Genomic DNA, 21190 nt, shown 5'->3' with positions numbered 1-21190 from the left:
CAAACTTTTCACCTCAGCCTGCTGATCACCCTCAAAGGAGCTATCTGAAGGACAGCTTTGAAACAGGTCAGGGAGAGGTTCAGACTCCTCTTCCTCAACATCTGAAGCTAATAGCAGTGCTGCGATTTCAACTCTTGGGATGAAAGCCTTCAGCCTATTTACATGGAACACTTTTGGAGCCTGTCCAGGCCTTCCAAGGTCCACTAAATAGTTGACCTCACCCAGGGGCTCCACCACTGTGTAAGGGCCTGACCATTTATCCTGTAAAGCTCTAGGCCTTATGGGATTCATGATCAGAACTTGCTGACCAGATGTGAAGTTGATGAGGGAAGCCTTGTGGTCATACCAATGTTTCACCAGCGCTTGTCCTGCCTTCAACTTGTCACTAGCCAGAGCCATCTGTAGTACCATCCTTTTTCTGAGCCCTAACACATAGTCTACTACGTTGGTAGTGATAGGGGGAGTGGGCATCTCCCATCCCTCCTTGACTATGGCTAAGGGTCCCCGTACAGGGTGACCAAACAGAGGTTTGAAGGGGCTGAAGCCAACACCCTCCTGTGGTACCTCTCTGTAGGCAAACAGTAAGCACGGTAAAAGAAGATCCCATTTTCTTCTTGAGGTTCTTCCAGAACCCCAATCATACTTTTTAACGTTCTGTTAAACCGTTCCACCAGACCATTGGTCTGGGGGTGGTATGCGGAGGAGAACTTGTAGGTGACCCCACATTCTTTCCACATAGCCTGCATATACTTCAACATAAAGTTGCTGCCTCTGTCAGACAAAACTTCTTTAGGGAAGCCAACCATAGTAAAGATGCCGAGTAAAGCTTTTGCGACTGACTTGGCAGTCACAGTCTTCAATGGGATGGCCTCAGGATATCTGGTGGCATGGTCGACCAATACCAGGATAAACCTATTGCCTGAGGATGTTTAGGGGTGAAGGGGACCATCAATGTCGATCCCTACCCTCTCGAATGGTACTCCCACAACTGGTAGTGGTACCAATGGAGCTTGGATTGTCGAACCACTCTTACCAGCTAACTGGCAGGAGGCACAACTCTTGCAGTGACTTTCTACTTGAACCCCCATCTTGGGCCAGTAGAAGTGCATGGATAACCTTTGCTTGGTCCTCTTAATACCAAGGTGACCAGCAAGGGGCACTTCATGCGCCAGTTGCAGGAGGAAGGGTCTTACAGCAAGGGGAACCACCAACCTCCTATGGTCTCCTTCTGTAGACTCTGTGGGCAAAACTATACAGGAGTCCACCTTCCCAATAAATCCGATGCTTCTAAGCAAGTTCACCCTCAAGCTGGGAGCAGGCCTGTCTCCTTAGGCCTTCCAGAGATGGGCACTCACGTTGGCCTTTACTGAATTCATCCCTGTCAGGACCACCTTCTACTAACAAATTGTTTAGTTCAGGATGGTCGTTGGGGTCAAATACTTCAGGTATCACCACCTCCTCGTCAGGTCCGGGTGATTGACCAACTACCGCCACCGCAGTGGTAGGTGAGTTAGGGGGAATATTCTCTTTCCCTCTTCTTGGTTTCTTGACTTCTTTAGCCTTGGGTTCCCCTTTGGATGGGGTAGGGCATTGGTCTTGGCCAGTGCTGCCCTCGTTTGAGACCTTGTGCAGGGTCTGTCAGCAATATCTCCCACAAGCTCTAAAGCTCTGAGATCATTGCCCAACAAGACCTTTCCTGGGACACTCCTCTGAATGCTCACTGGAATCCTGACTGCTGTTCCATTGATAGTAAGATTTACAGGTATTACTGGGAACATGAGAGGTGGGCCGTCAACCAATTTAGTGAGCATCAGAGTAGCTCTGGCAACTTCCTCTGAGTTTACCAAGGTAGAATCCACTACAGTGCGACTGCACCCACTATCCCTAAGAGCTGGAGTATCTACTCCATTGATCAGCGCACTGTCTTTAAAGTAGTGCTTGGTGTTATCTGGAATCCTAGCATAAGCCTCTGCGACTTTAGGCTCCCAGGAACCCAGGGAAACTAAAACTACCTCAGCTTCTATCCCACTGGGGAAGGAGTCTGAGGAGAAGGATGCTCCGGTAATCTCTTCTTCCTCGTAGGAGGAGAAGGCCAGATTAGCAGAGTGGACCCCCAGGGTTTTGACCTTACATCTGGGATCCCCCTTCACGTGGTCATTTGCTCCACAAGAAAAACAAGATCCATTGGGTCTGTTTACATAGGGAGGCTTATTATAACCAGAGTTCTGTTTCAGAGGCTGACCTCCACTACCCTGTGAGTTCTCGTGTTCCTTACCCTTATTTTTCTTTTTGTGGCCCTTTTGGGAAGAAGATTTATCAGTTTCCCCACCCTCCTTATCTTTTGACTTTTTTTTTCTTTATTTTTTATTTGTGTTTAATCAAAAAGAGATTTTTACAAAAGTGCATTTTGTCGTGAATTTCTCATAAAGAAACCAGGCTCGCTAAAATGTGCCCTCGTTTTAGGCTATGGCCGCGGCAGATTTACTGCTTCCAATATTTTGTACGTTGCTATTAGCCATTTCGTCTTGTCTCCTCCAATTAAACGAGCCTAACAAGTTTCTTCGTCTGCAATGATAAAATCTGAGAAGATAGATTTTAGGTAACGGTCTCTAACTTGTTGGTTTGCGGCACATTTTAGCAGTAAATGACGAATCGATTCTATTTCTTGTGTGTTACAGAAGCGGCAAAGGTTTGATGAAGCTTTGCCTCTTATAGCCAAGATCTCATTTGTAGGCAGAAGGTTGAGTCGAGCACATAGCAGCATGTCTCTCCCCTTCCTGCAAGGGAATTTTTTAATGTATTCTTCGAGTTCATTTACTCTTTTGATATTTGGCGGCAGGTGTGTAGTTAATTTTTTTTTCTGCAGCTTCTAAAGTCAATATCCAGTCATACTCTTTTAGTTTTATGAGGATTTTTTTCAGATTGGTAATTAGCATTTCTTCATCCGCCTGTATTTGTTCTAGCATCCTGGTGTTATCGTCTTTCCATTTTGTGAGTCTTTTGGTACTCTTTTGTTTAATTTCCTGGTTTATCATGTTGTATATTGAAGGAGGCTCCTCCATCCGGCATTTCCTGTATAGCATTAATGTTGCCTGCTCCACTGTGCTTTTAAGAGACGGTAGACTAAGCTCTTTGCGAATTAATGCACCTGACGTTGAATTTGGTAGCATGAGGACTTTCCTCCAAAACTTTGCCTCCATTTTGGCCCAGATGTTCGATGGCAAGTTTATCATTGCATCTCCTCCGTATGTTAGTGTTGGCATCACCTTTTTCTTGTAAAATTCACGCACTGGAATCAGCGAGTATCTGCCAAACTTTCTGTCTATGGCCCTGGCTTGGACTGCCATTCGATGTTAATGATACTTGCATGGCGTTGTCTTGTTTTGTGCAGTCTAATATGACTCCAAGATATTTGAAGTCAAAAACTGTTTCGATCGGCACGCCCTCGAGGTTTAAACGTATTTCTTTCCTTTTTCTGGCAGATGCCTCGAATGTCAACAGTTTAGTTTTTTTTACGTTGATTTCCAGCTTGTTTTGTTGCATATAAATCTGTAAATTGGCCATTTGTCTCTGTAGTCCTATGGGAGTATGGTCCAATAGGACTAAATCGTCCGCATAAAGAAGCCTCGTTATAGGAGTTTTACAAAGTTTTGGTGGAAAAGATCGTATTTCTGTATCTGAGCTGTTAATGTCACCAATAAATGCCAGGAACAAAGCCGGAGCCGGTGGGCACCCCTGTTTCACTCCTCTTGCTGTTGAAATCGGGTTTGATAGTAATCCATTTTGATCCAAATGGATCCGCATATTGGTGTCCGAATACAATGCCTTGATTGGGTTCAACAGGGTAGATGGACAGAGCCACGCTTCCAATTTCGACCAGAGCCTTGACCTATCTATGCGATCAAAGGCCTGAGTGAGGTCGATGAATGCAACAAAAGTTTTTGGTCCTCCTTCCAGAACTTTGTTTTTCAGCACGTTCAATAGTAGTATATTTGCCGCCGTGCCCATGTTTTTCTTAAATCCCGTTTGAAAGGGGTCTTCACAGGGAGCGTTTGATGCCCAGGTCTTGAAGTGATCTAACAGCATCGAGCCAAACACTTTCCCTATTACATCAAGCAACGCGATAGGTCTATAATTAACTGGGTCCTTTTTATCGCCTTTCTTAAAAATGGGTACCACTGTTGCTGATTTCCATGACGGCGGGATGGTTTTCAAATCCGTGCATTTTTCAAAGATTTTACTCAATAGACTGGCCCACTCTTTTGGGTTTGTTTTTAGATCCACATTTGTGACCCCATCAGGCCCTGGGGCTCTTGAGTTCTTCAAGCTTAAGATCTTTAATCGGATCTCCTCTTGGTCATCCACTCTTACCCAAGGCCGGGCTTGCATCCTGGATGTGGACTTGTCGGTGTCTTTGGAGCCAAATACATTGCTTCAAAGTGTTTTAGCCACGTTGCTTCCCCGACCTCACTTATTAAAGATTTTTCTTGAACATCAAGCATGGCTCTCAGAGTGCTCCAGAATTCCCTTGTGCTTCTGCCACTTATGATTTTTAAGATATTTTCTGAGTCTTGTTGATAGAGATTTATCCTGTGTCCTTTTACCCATGATTTATAGTGTTTTACTGCGGCTGCTGCTTCTTCCTTAGCCGCAGGTGTATCATTTTTTTTTCGCTCTGCGTTGAATTTGTCGGAGAATGCGGCGTTTGTCAACCAGGGTTTTGTCAAACACATGCCTTGGGGGATTTCCACCGATCTTTTTTGCAAGTGTCGTTTTTTTATACTTCGTTAAGAGCGGAATGTAATTTGTTTTATTCGCATCCGCTATCTCCGTCATAGAGCTGAATCTGTTCTCTATTTCTACGATGGACTCCTTTGATAATTTTAGACGATTTCCCTGTCCGTTGATGACAATATTGGTTTCCATATGGTCATTCGGAGGGCTTGTTGACTCCCAAGTAGTCGAAAGAGGATTATGGTCACTGGCGCTTACTCTTCTTTTCTCGAAAGATTTGGTTACAGCCAAAATCGGTTCTGTTACAAACATATGGTCTATTGTTGCCTTAGAATCGTTTCTTTCCCATGACGGTGGACGCTTTGGATCTGGGAAAGCTTCGTGCAAATTGTGTAGGTTTCTCGAGTCCATCAGATGGGTCCATAATTCCCCACGCTGCTCTCCTATTGATCTACTTTCTTGCTTTTTTCCAATTCTGGGTGTTGCAGAGCAGATGGCATTTAAGTCACCACAGATCAGGAAGTATTTTGCTAGATGACCTGCCAAGGCCTCATCGATTGCTTCTTCTACTTTTTCCAGGAAGATGGTTGTTTCTATGGACGCAGGGTTCCAATAGATTTTTTGCTATTATTAGTGTTGTTTTTTCATACCCTTCCTTATTGTTTACCTTGCGAGTCCATGAGGCTTTCACCATTAATATCGCTAAGTTACTGATCAAAGTTTCTTCTAGTCTGATCCCACATCCATTTTTGCAGGCGATCAGTAGCCCCGATGATGGCCTTCCTAAACGGCCCTGTTTGGCTGGTGCCAGAATAAGATCATACCCCCTCATGGACGGTGGTTCGCACAACCAGGTCTCCTGCAGGCATATCAAGTCATATGCCCCCAATTTCATGTCGCTCGTGGATAGAAGATGAAGATGCCCTCTCGTGTTCCACAAGCACATTTTTATCGACTGTTTCTGTTGACTTGAATCGGATCTTTCCCGTTGAATGTGCTCGTCTCCGATGAACTGCTATTTTTGCTTTTTTTCTGTCAACGCTCTTGGCAACCAGGACCATATTCCTTTCATTGGGGCACATTTTGATGTAAGTTTGCTCTCAATTTTTTTTTTTGTTGTTGTTGGTTTTGTTCCTCTTGTGGGTTTGTTTTCCTGGCTCTGTGGGTCTTTCTTATATCTTCTGTGTCAGTTGCTCTACTGTGAAGGATGTTTTCTTTCAGGATCAACAGCTTTTGCCCTACTCGCCTTTGAGTTTCCCGTGCCTTTTCTTTTACCACAGGGCTTTTATGACTTTTCTTTGCGAGAATATTGAAATTTTGCTGTTTGCTAGACTTTATGTCTGGTTTTCCTGGCCTCTTCCGGTCTTCGCTTACGTGTTTCTGTCCCGTGCGAGTTAACGGATACATTTTTAAGTCAAATCCCAGGTTTTCTAATTCACCTTTATTTTCAAAAATGATGTTTTTTAGCATTGTTGACGCTATATGCAGGTAGGTTCTGGCCTTGGTGTCTCTGTGGCTTGGCTCTACCACAAGTAACTCTTCTGATTTGATGTGTTTTAAGTTTCGAATATATTTGAACAGTTGTAACACCGAGTTTCTGTTCAGTGTTATCTTGTCTTCGTTTTCTTCCACTTGAGTTAATTTGATCTGCCATTTCGCTTGCTCCCATTTCCTTGGTTTTTGGTTATACTATTTTGTTGTGACTCTGCGCCGAGAATCCGTTTCCCCTAGGTCCCTTGATGGACTCGAAAAGTTCTTTTTGTTTTCTCTACATCTATCAGGTGTAAGTTTAGTATAGGGGCGAGTTGGCGTGTGCCATCTTGGACTTTTTCTTTTACTCCCTTGATCCTCTCGGCGATACTGCAATTCATCTCGCTGTTTTCGGTTGACTTGTTCATCCTCACGGGCTTCTTGCCGTGAGCGGGGATGATAGTGCACTTTCTCTAAGTTTCTGCTTCTCCGCTTTTCCGGTGTTCTTGATCTAGCCATTTCTCTCTCCTTTTTGTATCTGCCATCACCTGTTTTCGAATTTTCTGTCTCGAGGTTTCTGTTGACTGAGTTTCTTTTTTGTTTTGGCTATTTATGTTTACCGCCGTTTGATTTTGCAGGTTTTCACTACTTTGTGAGTTCTCACCTGAGTTGAGCTCAGCTTTACTTGTTTTACTGATGATTTGTAAATTCGATGTTTTAAGGGTTTTATTTGGACTCACATCTGATGCAGAATGCTCCGATAAGTGTTGACTCAGGTTCATCAATTCCTCATTTGCGAGGCAGTCATTTGTCATCGTAGGTGATAGTGTCTCATTTTTCCCCAAGCTTTCTTGTTTGTTGTGCGTTTGTATCTGGTCGCTCCCCAGGTCGTGCTTGATCTTAGTGACTTATTGAACGCGTAAAGAACTGGCAGATGGCTTCTGCTGATTGAGTACCAGATTTGGCCAGCCTTGGCGACAGAGGGCCTCATTAGGACCCAGGCGGTAAGGGGTTTACGCCGGCGTAAACCATGGCGCCCCTTACCGCCTGAGTACGAGTTCCCTTAGCGCCATAGTGATCTTAACGCCTGCTTTTAGCAGGCGTTAAAATCCATGGCGCTAAGGGACCTTGTTGTTAATTTACGGTGGCGTAATTAACGCCTTCCCCACTCCCATTATGCCCTATGGGGCCAGAAATGGGAATGGGGAAGGGTAAATGGGGATTGGGGACTTACCGCCCCGCCAACCTCGGAATGGGGCGGTAAGTCCGCCAACCCCCATGGCGGAGTTGGCAGCTTAGCGCCATGGACCATGGTGCTAATAGCGCCATGGTCCTCCGCCAAGGTCCTAATGAGGGCCAGAGTCTTTTTTCCAGTTTTTTGGGCGACTTTTCGACTTTGAGATTTCCCTCCTGGTGCTTCTATTATAATTTCTAATTTGTTCGAGTTCAATGTTATATTAGGTAGACCTGATTGAAAGTTCGTCTCCACTGATTTAGTAGTTTCCTCATCTGCTGTGTTGCTTGCTGTTAAATCAATCATTGTGATGGTTTGAGTCCCTATTGTTTTTCCCCCTACTGCCTGCTCTTTGCCTTCCTGGTGACATAATAGAGAGTAGGTCAATCTTTTTGTTTGGGGGAACCGCTGGACTCGACGATTGTTGTTGCATTGAGGATCGCCTTATTGGAGAGTCGGTTGGGAATATTGTCACATTTCCCCCCTGACTTTTTGCCGACCTAGCTGCATCCAGTGAGCACCTTCGATTCCCAATCTTATCTATTCGTGGACTGTGATTTTCATGCCCCCACAAATTTTGATGGAGGTTTTGCAAATGTTTCTTTGTCTGAGCCCGAGCTGGTGTGGTCAAATAACACGGAATTAGTAGATCTTCTAAGTTTGTGTTTTCTACTGAACTACTGAGAGACTTCTGCTTCATCTCTGGTATCCGACGTTTCCTGTGAACTTTCATTTTCTAATTGATTTATAGTTTGATCGTGCCCCGTTGGAGTCGATTTATCCGATTTCTCCCATTCTTCTCTCTTATCTAGGTTTGTCTGTGGATTCAAATCACAGTTTGGCTTCGCCAATTCTTGTGACATCGTTGGAAGGTCTGCTGACCTGAATTTCTCCTGGCCTTCCCTTTTTCCTTGTTCTAGTTGGTTTGCTGACCCATCTTTCTCCTCCAGGGATGGAGTTTCCCTGGCAATTTGCTTTTCACTGTTTTTGCAGTCCGTTCTTCGTAGTTTAGAAGGGGGTAAGCATTAATTTAGGGCTTCAAGGATCTCCATATCCGATAGCTCCATATGGTGTTGTCTATTCGCCACTTTTGTGCTTACTCGAGTCGTGAAATAGTTTGTCACAAATTTTTTTTATTTTTTTTTAGCTGTCCATCCCTCCCCTTTTGTGGCCTGTTTTTCATTTACCTTTTCCTGTGGTGATATAGGGATGGTGGGAGTTGAGGTTATTGAGTTTGCTAGTTGTACTAGTTTGCTCTTCCAGGCTGTCTTTTTTGCATTTGTTATTTGCCCCTTTTTATTGAAATATTTACCACTCTTTTTACTTTTAGTGGTGATTGTGAGAGTTTGTCTTTGTCTTTTTTTGGGGTTTGGTCCTTTACTGGCTAAAAGGACTGGCTCCATGTCTGGTTGCTCATCCCTGCACTCTAGGCTCCCTTCCACATCCGCTTGGATCAATGCTTTCACCAGGACCTGGGCTGGCACAGGCGGCTGGAGCGGAGGCTTGGGCGTGGCCGGTTTCAGCACGTCTCCCACCATCTGGCTCTCAGTCTCTGCCCCCAGCGCTTCCGCAGCTGCCACGGCCGCTGTCTCCCTCTTCGTGTAACTCCCGACCCCCCCAGCATCCGCCATGGACGGGGGCCCCCCTCCGAGAGACCCCACTGGGCGGCACGGCACGCCCTGCTGAGCCGCGCTGGGAGAGAGTCGTCCGGGGTCGCAGGCTGGTGCGCAGGCTGGTGCGTGTTGCAAGGATCCAGGAGCCTCCTCGCTTTCTTCGTCTCCCTGGCTTCTCCCTTCCTCACTCGCGAACGGCAGCCCTCCTCCATGAGCCTCCGGCACCTGAACCGAAGGACCCACACACAGAACGACCGGGACAGACTCCGCGGCAGGATCGGGATCTGGCTCAGGTATTGTTTGCAATGGCTGGCGTAGTTGTTGTTTTCTCTCATTTGGCGTACACGCCAATAACGGGATCTTTGGCGATTTCGTATGATCTGTTTGTTTAGTTTGCGGGGCCAAGTTGTGGTGTAAAATCTGTTACAGCCAATTCCTTAAGTCTGCCATTCGATGTCGATGTTCCCTCCTGGCCCTGTGTTTCTGGGTCAATTTCGCACTTTTTAAGCGCCGTCCTTCCTCTTCTTCTCGGGCGGATTCATTTAAATCTGTTTTCCTGTTCGCTCTGGCAGCCCTGACAGACATGACTGCAGGACTGCCACTCGTCGTCCATTCCGCGTCCGCGCCGCGGGTGGATGGTGGTTTTATGCAGGTCCTCCCACAATAGTCCAACGACAAAAAGAGAAGACAGACTCTCTAGCAGCACTGCAGGACTGCCACTCGTCGTCCACTCCGCGTCCGCTCCACGGGTGGATGGTGGTTTTATGCAGGTCCTCCCACAATAGTCCAGCGACAAAAAGAGAAGACAGACTCTCTTGCAGGACTGCAGGACTGCCACTCATCGTCCACTTTTTCCCTTCCTCCTGCTTACCAGGATGAGTCTTGTCCTTATGGGACACTCGATGTGACACCCATAAATCTGCTGCAATTGCAAGCTTCTTAGGATCTATCTCCTTCGAATCTGCCAAATGCTGCTTAAACTCAGGGGAAGAAGATGCAAAAATATGTTCCAGCATGACAAGACTTATCATACCTTCAAAGGTAGAAACCTTATAACCTTCGACCCAGCCAGTCAAGTTTTTTAAGGATTCAGTTACATAAGATACCCAAGTACCACCTTCTTTTTTCTTATACTCTCTGAATCTTTTTAGTTATTGGGCAGGAGTCTTTCCAGACTTTAAAATGAGAGTTTGCTTCAGCATTGCAAAATCTGCTCTCTCGGCCTTCAACATTTCCATAATGGCACTGCAGCCAGAATGGGGCAGTCTGCTAAGTAACCAGGCAATTTTATCAGCATTGTCAACTTGTTGAACTTCACATGCATACTCAAATGTATTCAGCCAGTCCATAATGTCATTCTTTTCCTCATACACACTTAGCAGATCTTTTGGAAACCTTGGATGAGAGGAGGCCCCAGACCCATGTCCAGGACCCTTGGATCCATTGGCAACTTGAAGCTTGCCCAGTTCCAACTGGTGATCCCTGTCTTTCTGTTTTTCTGCCTGTTCGATTTTTAGTTTGGCCATATTGAAATCAAGCTCCTTCTGCCTAAACAGCAGCTCCTGCTTCTTGAATTCAAGTATGGCCTCCCCATCAGCACTGACAGAGGAAACATTGGACATTTCATCCTCCCTGTCCTCATGGTCGCTGTGGACCAGTGCAGCGGCAGAACTGTCAGTTCTACCAGTCAGAGCAGTCCCACCTCCTTCTGCACTGTCCTCTGAAGCTATAGCGCTAAGCTGAGCTTCTTGCCATGCCATGATTCTTTGGATCATTTCCATTTTGGTGCCTTGAGAGGAGACAACCTCTCTCAGCACACATCTTTTTCAATGTTTCGGATTTAGAAGCATTTAAAGTTAACAAGGTACTTGTTTCCATACTGTTATATACGACTATGGCCTTTAAAAAGTTATACCTTCGATAATTCACTATGTGTCCTGGTAGGAATAACTTGAAATGCCTTCGCTCGTGCGCAACACTGGATACCTTCAGTCGTATCCCACCCCTGCCACCAATTTGTTAAGATGGATTTCTGAACTCAGACCTGGAGGGGCAGAGGTTCAGAAGGCCAGTGTCATGGGCGCTACTCCCGAGGGGCCAGGACTGGCCCAGCGCCCTCAGAAGCAGACCCGTCTTCCACTACTCCGGACCCAGCAGACCCCTACAGGGGCCCTTTGGACCGTGTCCTGGCGACTTTGGCGCCAGGCTCATGAAGGGTTTCAGTCCCGGCGCCATAGGCGCCGGGCTCATATTGATAAACAGTGTAATAATGCTTGGGTGGACTTACCTGAGGCAGACCATGCTGCATATTTACCCAGAACAATCCAGTCTGGTTGAAGTCCCCAGCCATCAGGGCTGGGAGGAACTATTCCCTCCATTCAGGAACTCTTTTCTTACCTGGGTGGAACCGGTGGAAGAACACACACTGGAAGCACTTCTCTGCTATTTAAACCACGCCCGATAGAAAACACGTGCTTCGCGTTATTCTGCAGCAGCACTAGGACGCTCACCGAGTCGGCTCCTGCATTCCAGGTCCAGAGTCATCTTCAGCTTCCGCGCAGCAACCTGTGGATGAAGAAAGACACAGAACAATACTTACCAGATCCCGGAATCCAGTCACCGGCAAAACCTGCAAAGAATAAACATAAGGTTAGAAAAGTGCAACTCGCTCGCAGCCGCGCCCGCTTACCTGAACCATCCGTGATTGCAACGGAGTTAACCGCGGCCTTCTCTTCGGCAGCTTCTCTGCACCTGAAAGGCAAAGGACATAATTAAAAAGGGGTTCGGGTGAAGGCAGTCGCATTCATCTTAACTTACCAGTTTTTGCACGCGCAGAAGCGGCGCATCAACCGCAGCATCCCGGCACCTGAAAACTAGAAAAAGGACATTATTAGAGGTGCCATTAAAAGCGGCCAACGATCATTATACTTACGTGCATCGGCACGTGCAGAGGCAACGGATATAAAACCAGCAGCATCCCGGCACCTGAAAACTAGAAAAAGGACATTATTAGAGGTGCCATTAAAAGCGGCCAACGAACATTATACTTACGTGCATCGGCACGTGCAGCGGCAACGGAAAACTACGCCCACAGCATCCCGAGGCCTGAAACAAAGGAAAAGGGACATTATTGAGGTGCCCATCTTTTAAAGCCTAAAGACTACAGTATACTTACAGGCATCCGCTCGTGCAGTAACGGCGGCATCGCTCTTCGGCATCCCAGCACCAGTGCCACAACGAAGGCCGCAAAAGACTTGAGCCTCAACACTGAACTCATCCATTGACGTACCTGGAATCCACGCACCCCTGCACCAGACGCAGGATGGAGAGCTCAGCATGTATACGCCTAAGGTGAGAGCTCGCCGAGACAAGTAGAAAGCTAGGCTGTGGGAGAAACTGGCGATTGGTGGGAGAAGGAATCCCATCAAACGGTGATTAACCCTTTTTCTTCCACCTGCAGAAAACTTACCCTGCAAGTCAGACATTCGATAAGAGGAAGCCCAGTTCTGAGAGTCATCCGAGCTCTATGCTTCTCAATTGAAGAAACGATGGCAGCCCAGCCGGGATCAGCGCCTCCGTGGGAATCAGGTGAGCGTTACAGAACGCGAAGCCCACCAATAACCTCCTACCCAGGCGCTATGGAAACTTTTGACACAGACCAACTGGCCCAGTTATTAGGGGAATTAAGAGCTGAAGTTCATGCTGCCCGCCAGGAAACGAATGCCCTTAGGAGGGAATTGATAATATCAAAAGAACGAACTGATGATCTCTCCAGACAGTTATTACAGACACAAGCGGGGCAAACCCCGCTACCTAATTCAGGAGGGAGCTATATCCCAGCGGCTTCAGCCAATCCTGTTCAAATCAACCTACCCGTAAATGTGCCATTGGCACCGCCTGAACGCTTCTCTGGTGACCCTAAAAGGTTTGCGGTGTTTATAAATCAATGCCGATTGCACTTTCTTTGTAGACCTGCAGCCTTTCCGACTGACCAGACTAAGGTAGCCTTTGTGCTTTCGTATCTTAGCGGCAGTGCCGCTGATTGGTCGATCCCTCTGGTTACACAGGATGACCCGATCCTTCGTGATTTCCCGACCTTCCAGGCAAATATGGAAAGACTTTTTGCAAGGCATTCCCAGGGGCAGGCCCTGGACAACAAACTCCTTTCCCTACGACAGGGCAATCAAGATCTTTTGGCCTACATTGCATCATTCAATAGGCTAATCGTGGAAACCAGATGGCCTGAGGACAAAAGAATCACGCTTTTTCACAGGGGTTTGCGTGGCGAACTCAAAGACGTCCTTGCCCAGGTAGTGAATCTTCCTCAGGATTGTTCAGAGTACATTGATTTGGTGGTCCAATTGGATCAAAGACTACAAAACAGAAAGGCGGATCGATCCAGGTTTGAAACACAAGTGTTCCCTAAGCCTCAAAGTCACACCAAAGGAGTTGAAGCCGTCGAACCTATGCAAATTGGGGTTGTAAAGGGTCCCCTAACCCAGAAAGAACGCGACAGGAGACGACAAATGCAACTATGTCTCTATTGTGGAAATTCAGGACATTTTCTTCGAGATTGCCCGGTGAAACCACCTAAGAAGACAGTGGGAGCTTCTGATAAGAGTTCTGAAAAGCCTGAGCCGGGAAACGACCTCGCCCGACAAGTGTAGAGGTCCGCTTGCCGAGCGTAAAAACCAGTTCTTTGACCTCGCACTTCATAATGCCAATGGTCCTCGTAAACCCAGAGCAACCGGATCGTTTGCATGCAATTAAGGCATACATTGATAGCGGAGCAGTTGGAAATTATGTGGACCGCGAATTGGCTTCCAGGAGGATGAACTTACCTCTTTGTCCAAAGGTGGTTAAAGACGTCATTACCACGGTGGATGGGACGGAAATCGCCTCCGGACCAGTGGCCCATACCACTACTGAAGTGGCGATACTAGGCCAAGACGGGCATCAGGAGGTAATTGTGTTCGACGTGATCAAGGCTCCTCAATTCCAAGTAATTCTAGGGATTCCTTGGTTGGAGAAACACAATCCTCAGATTGATTGGCGAGCAAAGACGATAAAGTTCCCAGAGTGCACACCAACTTGTTATCCACGACCCAACATTGGCCTAGCGTCAGTAACGGCTGACGGTCCACAATTACCTCTAGAGTATCGAGAGTTCCAAGATGTTTTTCAAAAGGAACAGGCTAACACCTTGCCACCCCACAGATCATACGATTGTCAGATAGATTTGCTACCCGGTGCAACTCCCCCTTGCAGTAGGATTTACGCCCTTACCGAGCCTGAGAACCTTCATCTGCGACAGTATTTAGACCAGTACCTGGCCAATGGCTTTATCCGTCCGTCGAAGTCCCCTGCATCCTCGGCTCTGTTCTTCGTACCAAAAAAAGAAGGTGACCTCAGAACCTGTATAGATTATCGTGCTCTGAACCAGATAACAGTAAAAAACCGGTACCCCTTACCTCTGATCCCGGAAATCCTTGACCAGGTAAAAAACACCTGTATTTATACTAAGCTTGATCTCCGGGGAGCTTATCACTTGGTACGGGTCAAGGAAGGAGATGAATGGAAGACGGCCTTTCGCACTAAGTATGGGCTATTTGAATACCAAGTGATGCCCTTTGGACTATGCAATGCACCGGCGTCCTTCCAATATTTTATGAATGATGTCCTCAGAGAGCTCATTGATGTCTGCGTTGTCGTCTACATAGATGACATTCTTGTGTACTCATCTTCAGAAGCTGACCATCGAAATCATGTTAGGGCGGTCCTTAAAAAACTTTGCCAACATAAACTTTTTGCCAAGCTCTATAAATGTGTTTTTCATGTCACTGAGGTCGAATTTTTGGGATTTATTCTGACACCCAAAGGAGTCCACATGGACTCGAGAAAAGTAGACGCTATCCTCAAATGGCCGTCTCCTACTTCCGTGAAAGGCGTTCAAAGCATGCTAGGCTTTGCCAATTTTTACCGTAGATTTATTCCAGAGTTTTCACGAGTGGTACAACCCATCACCGCCCTCTTAAGAAAAAATAAACGCTTTGAATGGTCCGCAGAAGCAGAACAAGCCTTCCAAGAGCTAAAGGCTAAATTCACCTCGGCGCCAATACTGAAACACCCACGCCCGGACCTCCCTTACATTGTTGAAACCAACGCCTCCAGCTTAGCAATGGGAGCAGTCCTATCACAAAGAGATCCAGAGACTAACTAACTGCATCCTGTGGCATTCTGGTCTCGGAAGTTCTCGGCGCCTGAGATCAACTACACCATCACAGACAAAGAGCTTCTAGCGATTAAATCAGCCTTTAAGGCATGGCGGCATTATCTCCTCGGGGCCAGACACACCGTCACAGTGATCACCGATCATCAAAATCTGCAGTATCTGAAAACCGCCAAGGCTCAATCCTCCAGACAGCTTCGCTGGGCTCTATTCTTTGCTGAATTTGACTTCGTGATCACTTATTGCCCCGGCAACAAGAACGGCAAAGCGGATGCTCTTTCCCGAATTGGAATGGGAGATAACGTTGCCAATCCAGAACCTGTACCAATAATTCCTGAACAAAGGATCGTGGGTCTGATTTCTTCACAATCCATTGAGGATATTGAAGAAAAAACTAAACAACTTGTAACCTCACCAGACTTTCTGAACTGGTTACAAAAAGGAAAAGATTTCACCGTAAGCAATGACTTGCCTTATTTCCAAGGACGATTGTTCCTACCACACGCCAATTTACAAAGACAGGTAATCTCCTACTATCATGATTCATTAATTGAGGGTCACCCTGGCATTGCCAAAACCACAGAAAAGGTGAAGAGACACTTCTGGTGGCCTTCATGGAGAAAAGACATAAAGGAATTTGTGATGTCCTGCGGTGTGTGCGCTCAAAACAAGGGTCAGAAGAAGAGGCCGGCTGGTCTTCTGCAACCATTAGACATCCCACCGTGTCCCTGGCATACCCTTTCCATGGACTTCATCACAGACTTACCCTCCTGTTCCGGGTACAACACCATTCTTGTTATTGTGGACCTGTTTTCTAAAATGGCCCACTTCATTCCGCTAAAAGGCTTACCTTCAGCATCGGTCCTAGCCAAAGTATTTCTTGAAAACATCCGGCCGGCTACACGGCTTCCCGTCAGTACTAATCTCAGATAGGGGGAGCCAGTTTATTTCCCACTTTTGGCGTAGCTGTTGTCGATTAGCTCAAATCGATGTAAGACTTTCGACCAGCCATCATCCCCAGACCGACGGGCAAACCGAGAGAACAAACCAGACTCTCGAGCAATATTTACGATGCATGCTACAACAGTCGGAGAGTAACTGAAAGGACATCCTTTGAATAGCTGAATATGCTTACAACAATTCAGTTCATTCGGGTACCGGGAAGAGTCCCTTCTACATCTTGTATGGGATTCATCCTCGAACCTCCAACCTTGATCCACCTCAAGATCTTGGAACACCCGCCGTGGATCAATTGCACACCGTTATTACCCAAGCTTTTAAGGAAGCGACTGCACATCTACAACAGGCTAAAGAGAGGTACAAAAAAGGAGCAGATCAACACCGAAGCAATGCCCCTCAATACCAGGTTGAGGATCAAGTCTGGCTGTCCACCAAACATTTATCGCTTAAAGGGCCTCGCACCTTCAACCCCAAATACCTGGGACCATATCCAATTACGGCCAAAATTAATCCAGTGGCCGTTAAATTAGAATTGCCAACCCATATGAGAATACATCCTGTATTTCACGTATCTCTTTTGAAACCCATGCAACCTGGAACCAGATTGACCAATCCTCCAGAGCCCATTCAAGTGAATGGGGAGCCCGAATTTGAAGTAAAAGACATTTGGGACTCTAAAATCATCAGATCGAAGCTATTCTACCTAATCGACTGGAAAGGCTACGGACCTCAGGAAAGGTCATGGGAACCCTATGACCACGTCCATGCACCTCGTCTAGTCCAGAAATTTCACCGAACCTTTCCCGATAAACCAAAACCCCCGGGGAGGACAAGTTTGGGAGGGGCCTTGAGGGGGGGTGCTGTCATGACGCTACTCCCGAGGGGCCAGGACTGGCCCAGCGCCCTCGGAAGCAGACCCGTCTTGCACTACTTCGGACCCAGCAGACCCCTACAGGGGCCCTTTGGACCGTGTCCTGGCGCCTTTGGCGCCAGGCTCATGAAGGGTTTCAATCCCGGCGCCATAGGCTCCGGGCTAATATTGATAAACAGTGTAATAATGCTTGGGTGGACTTACCTGAGGCAGACCATGCTGCATATTTACCCAGAACAATCCAGTCTGGTTGAAGTCCCCAGCCATCAGGGCTGGGAGGAACTATTCCCTCCATTCAGGAAGTCTTTTCTTACCTGGGTGGAACCGGTGGAAGAACACACACTGGAAGCACTTCTCTGCTATTTAAACCACGCCCGATGGAAAACACGTGCTTCGCGTTATTCTGCAGCAGCAGCAGGATGCTCACCGAGTCGGCTCCTGCATTCCAGGTCCAGAGTCATCTTCAGCTTCCGCGCAGCAACCTGTGGATGAAGAAAGACACAGAACAATACTTACCAGATCCCGGAATCCAGTCACCGGCAAAACCTGCAAAGAATAAACATAAGGTTAGAAAAGTGCAACTCGCTCGCAGCCGCGCCCGCTTACCTGATCCATCCGTGATTGCAACGGAGCTAACCGCGGCCTTCTCTTCGGCAGCTTCTCTGCACCTGAAAGGCAAAGGACATAATTAAAAAGGGGTTCGGGTGAAGGCAGTCGCATTGATCTTAACTTACCAGTTTTTGCACGCGCAGTAGCGGCCGCATCAACCGCAGCATCCCGGCACCTGAAAACTAGAAAAAGGACATTATTACAGGTGCCATTAAAAGCGGCCAACGATCATTATACTTACGTGCATCGGCACGTGCAGAGGCAACGGATATAAAGCCCGGAGCATCCCGGCACCTGAAAACTAGAAAAAGGACATTATTAGAGGTGCCATTAAAAGCGGCCAACGAACATTATACTTACGTGCATCGGCACGTGCAGCGGCAACGGAAAACTACGCCCACAGCATCCCGAGGCCTGAAACAAAGGAAAAGGGACATTATTGAGGTGCCCATCTTTTAAAGCCTAAAGACTACAGTATACTTACAGGCATCCGCTCGTGCAGTAACGGCGGCATCGCTCTTCGGCATCCCAGCACCAGTGCCACAACTAAGGCCGCAAAAGACTTGAGCCTCAACAATGAACTCATCCAGTGACGTAACTGGAATCCACGCACCCCTGCACCAGACGCAGGATGGAGAGCTCAGCATTTATACGCCTAAGGTGAGAGCTCGCCGAGACAAGTAGAAAGCTAGGCTGTGGGAGAAACTGGCGATTGGTGGGAGAAGGAATCCCATCAAACGGTGATTAACCCTTTTTCTTCCACCTGCAGAAAACTTACCCTGCAAGTCAGACATTCAATAAGAGGAAGCCCAGTCCTGAGAGTCGTCCGAGCTCTACGCTTCTCAATTGAAGAAACGATAGCAGCCCAGCCGGGATCAGCGCCTCCGTGGGAATCAGGTGAGCGTTACAGCCAGCCTAGTTTCTTGGAACAGGGTAACCTCTGGACAAGCCAGACCAATCAGGGTAGCGATGGCGGCAGTCAAGACTAAGTCCCAAGAGGGGTGAGGGTGACTGAAAGCCCGCAATGAGCACACAAGGCAAGGACACTTACAAATTACTCCAGACAGGTGTTATATTAAAAATATAGACACATTTATTACAAGGCCTTTGTAACATCGACCATAGCAAAGAATCACAATAATACTAAAGTAAACCAACACATCACAATCAATACAGTATATATACAAGACCGAGGGGCCTAAGGGGTTAGGAGCACATAATATGTAGGCCACCTAGATGGGGAGGAAAACAGGCAGTGCAAGTAATCATTAGACCCAGTTCGACATCTGAAATACAGCTAACTAGGATGAAGTCTGAGTCCTACGAAGAGAGGAGCCTTGTGCTCAAAAGTACCTCCACGCGCTGGTGCCAATGGACAATGGAGGGCCTCTTCGAGGATATCAGGCAGTTCAGGAAGGTGAATGGAGCGATGCAGAACAAGTCCCCACTACTCAACCAGGGCCTCCACTTGTGGGCAGAGGCAGGGTGAGAGTGCGGGATAAAGTTGCTATTTCGCAACAGCGGTAGAAAAGAAACGGGCTCCTGCGCGAGGGACCACCGGTTGGGATATGGACTACTCACCGGTCCCCGACGCAGGCAGACCCAGACTTCTCCAGTTCAGTTCACGTTGCTGGCAGGTTCAGCTGCGATTATCAGGACGTCTCGACACCGTGTAGATTATGTGTAGCAGGATGCAGGGTCGAGGGTGTCCCAAATGCAGTGGATGTGCACAGGTTGTTACCACAGCAGGGCAACACGGCAACCGCCTTTACTCTGGTCCGTGCGCACTCGTCTCACTTCAGACCTGGGAATGCCAAGTGTATGGAATTCGGTGTGAGGGTGCCGTGGACGCAGAGCAAGCAGTAAACCAAGTTTTGAGGGCTTCCCCGAAACGGCAGCAGTGACAGAGCAAAGAAACTGTGTAAGCTGGTCAGCCCACTGGTTGGCCCAGGAACACTTCCAAAGAGGCGTACTTGCAGGGTTTGATGAAGGTGCCGGGAATAGTTGATCCCACTATTCCAATGCGTCGAAGCGCCTTTTCAGACCTACTAGGATGATCAGATGCAGAGGGGCCTCGCAGACGACAGCAGTTCAGGGTGCCAAACCTTCAGCCGGTCACCAGTGGTTCCTCGACTCAGCTTCTTGTTGCAGGATACTTGGCTCCTTATCCCTTGTTCAGTGAGAACTCAGGAGATCGACATGGTAGTGGTGTTTTCAGCCTCCTCTTATCCAAAGTTCCCTTCGCGCCAAAACAGAGAGGACTCAATGGGAGATCTGCTCACAAACACTCACACCATACGTGGACCTATCACGGAACACGGTGGTCCCAGGCATTCAGGACACTCCAGACTCTCTGGCACCCATGATGTGTATGTGGAACAGACATCCCAGCCCACATCCTGGAGGCACACACAAGGCATGCAGAAGTCTGCGAAAGCGTTGTGTTTCACAGGAAAGTGCATGACCAAATAAGGACTACCCCGGGTCGGCTCGACCTGGGGGAAGGTGAAGGGGCAAGACGGTCAGTGGACAGGACAAAGAACCTCATGGCATGGCCATTTTGGAGCCAGGCCACTTACTCGTGCCAAACGCAGTAAGCGCGGATAACATGGCGTAAAAGGGTTCAAAACACAAGAGAAACGATAGCTGCCACCAGTCCTGTCCTTGACACATTTGCACAGTTCATAATAAGTCCAGTGAGAGTGGCTAGGGCCTTTGGAATGACTAGAGACCCAAGAGCGCGGTAAAATAAGTTACAGCGCACTCTTGTTTCATGTTGCACAAAAGCTGCAACATGAGGAAAGGACTAAGGGAAACAAAGTCTCCCAGTAATGATTGTCTTAAGGGCATGTCAGTTTCCCCATAAGAATTGAGCGAAAGCCCAGTGGAGTGCGGCAGAAGGCTGCGCTTCTCTGGCAAAGTCTAGATCCGGGTGTAAAACAACAGCAAAAAGTTTGGGGGTTGCCACATGGAGGGAAAATTACATACAGTTATGAAATCTTTCCTAACAGTAGTCATACCTTTACTTAGGGATTCCTTGTCCCCTAGAGGGGTGATCACCCAGATGAGATCCAGCTCACCCTGTCCCATGGGGATTTTTTTTTGTGTAGCAGGCTCACCTCCCTATTATATGAAAGGGGTCCAGATTTAAATACAGGAAAAACCTACTGGAAATGATTACATCTAAAGACAAAAATTAACCTTCAATGTCTAATATGTTACACCTATTTACAATCACTTGGCACAATCACATTACTCTACTTCATACACTTCATTAGCTACCACTGGTTAAACATACAAAAGAATGTGCACTTCCATAATGTATCACAATAAAAGCAGAAGATAAACATTTCTAATATATGCAGCTTGTTACATGCACAATTATGAAAAACAATTAACAATGGGACATATTGTAAACAAAACACATTGTAAAATTGAGAATATAACACTGACATTAAAAAAAACATTTG

This window comes from Ambystoma mexicanum, chromosome 2q (genome assembly GCF_040938575.1).
Source record: "Ambystoma mexicanum isolate Mex_15411 chromosome 2q, UKY_AmexF1_1, whole genome shotgun sequence".
In the NCBI taxonomy this organism is placed as follows: Eukaryota; Metazoa; Chordata; class Amphibia; order Caudata; family Ambystomatidae; genus Ambystoma; species Ambystoma mexicanum.
Note: the sequence above shows the minus strand (reverse complement) of the source record.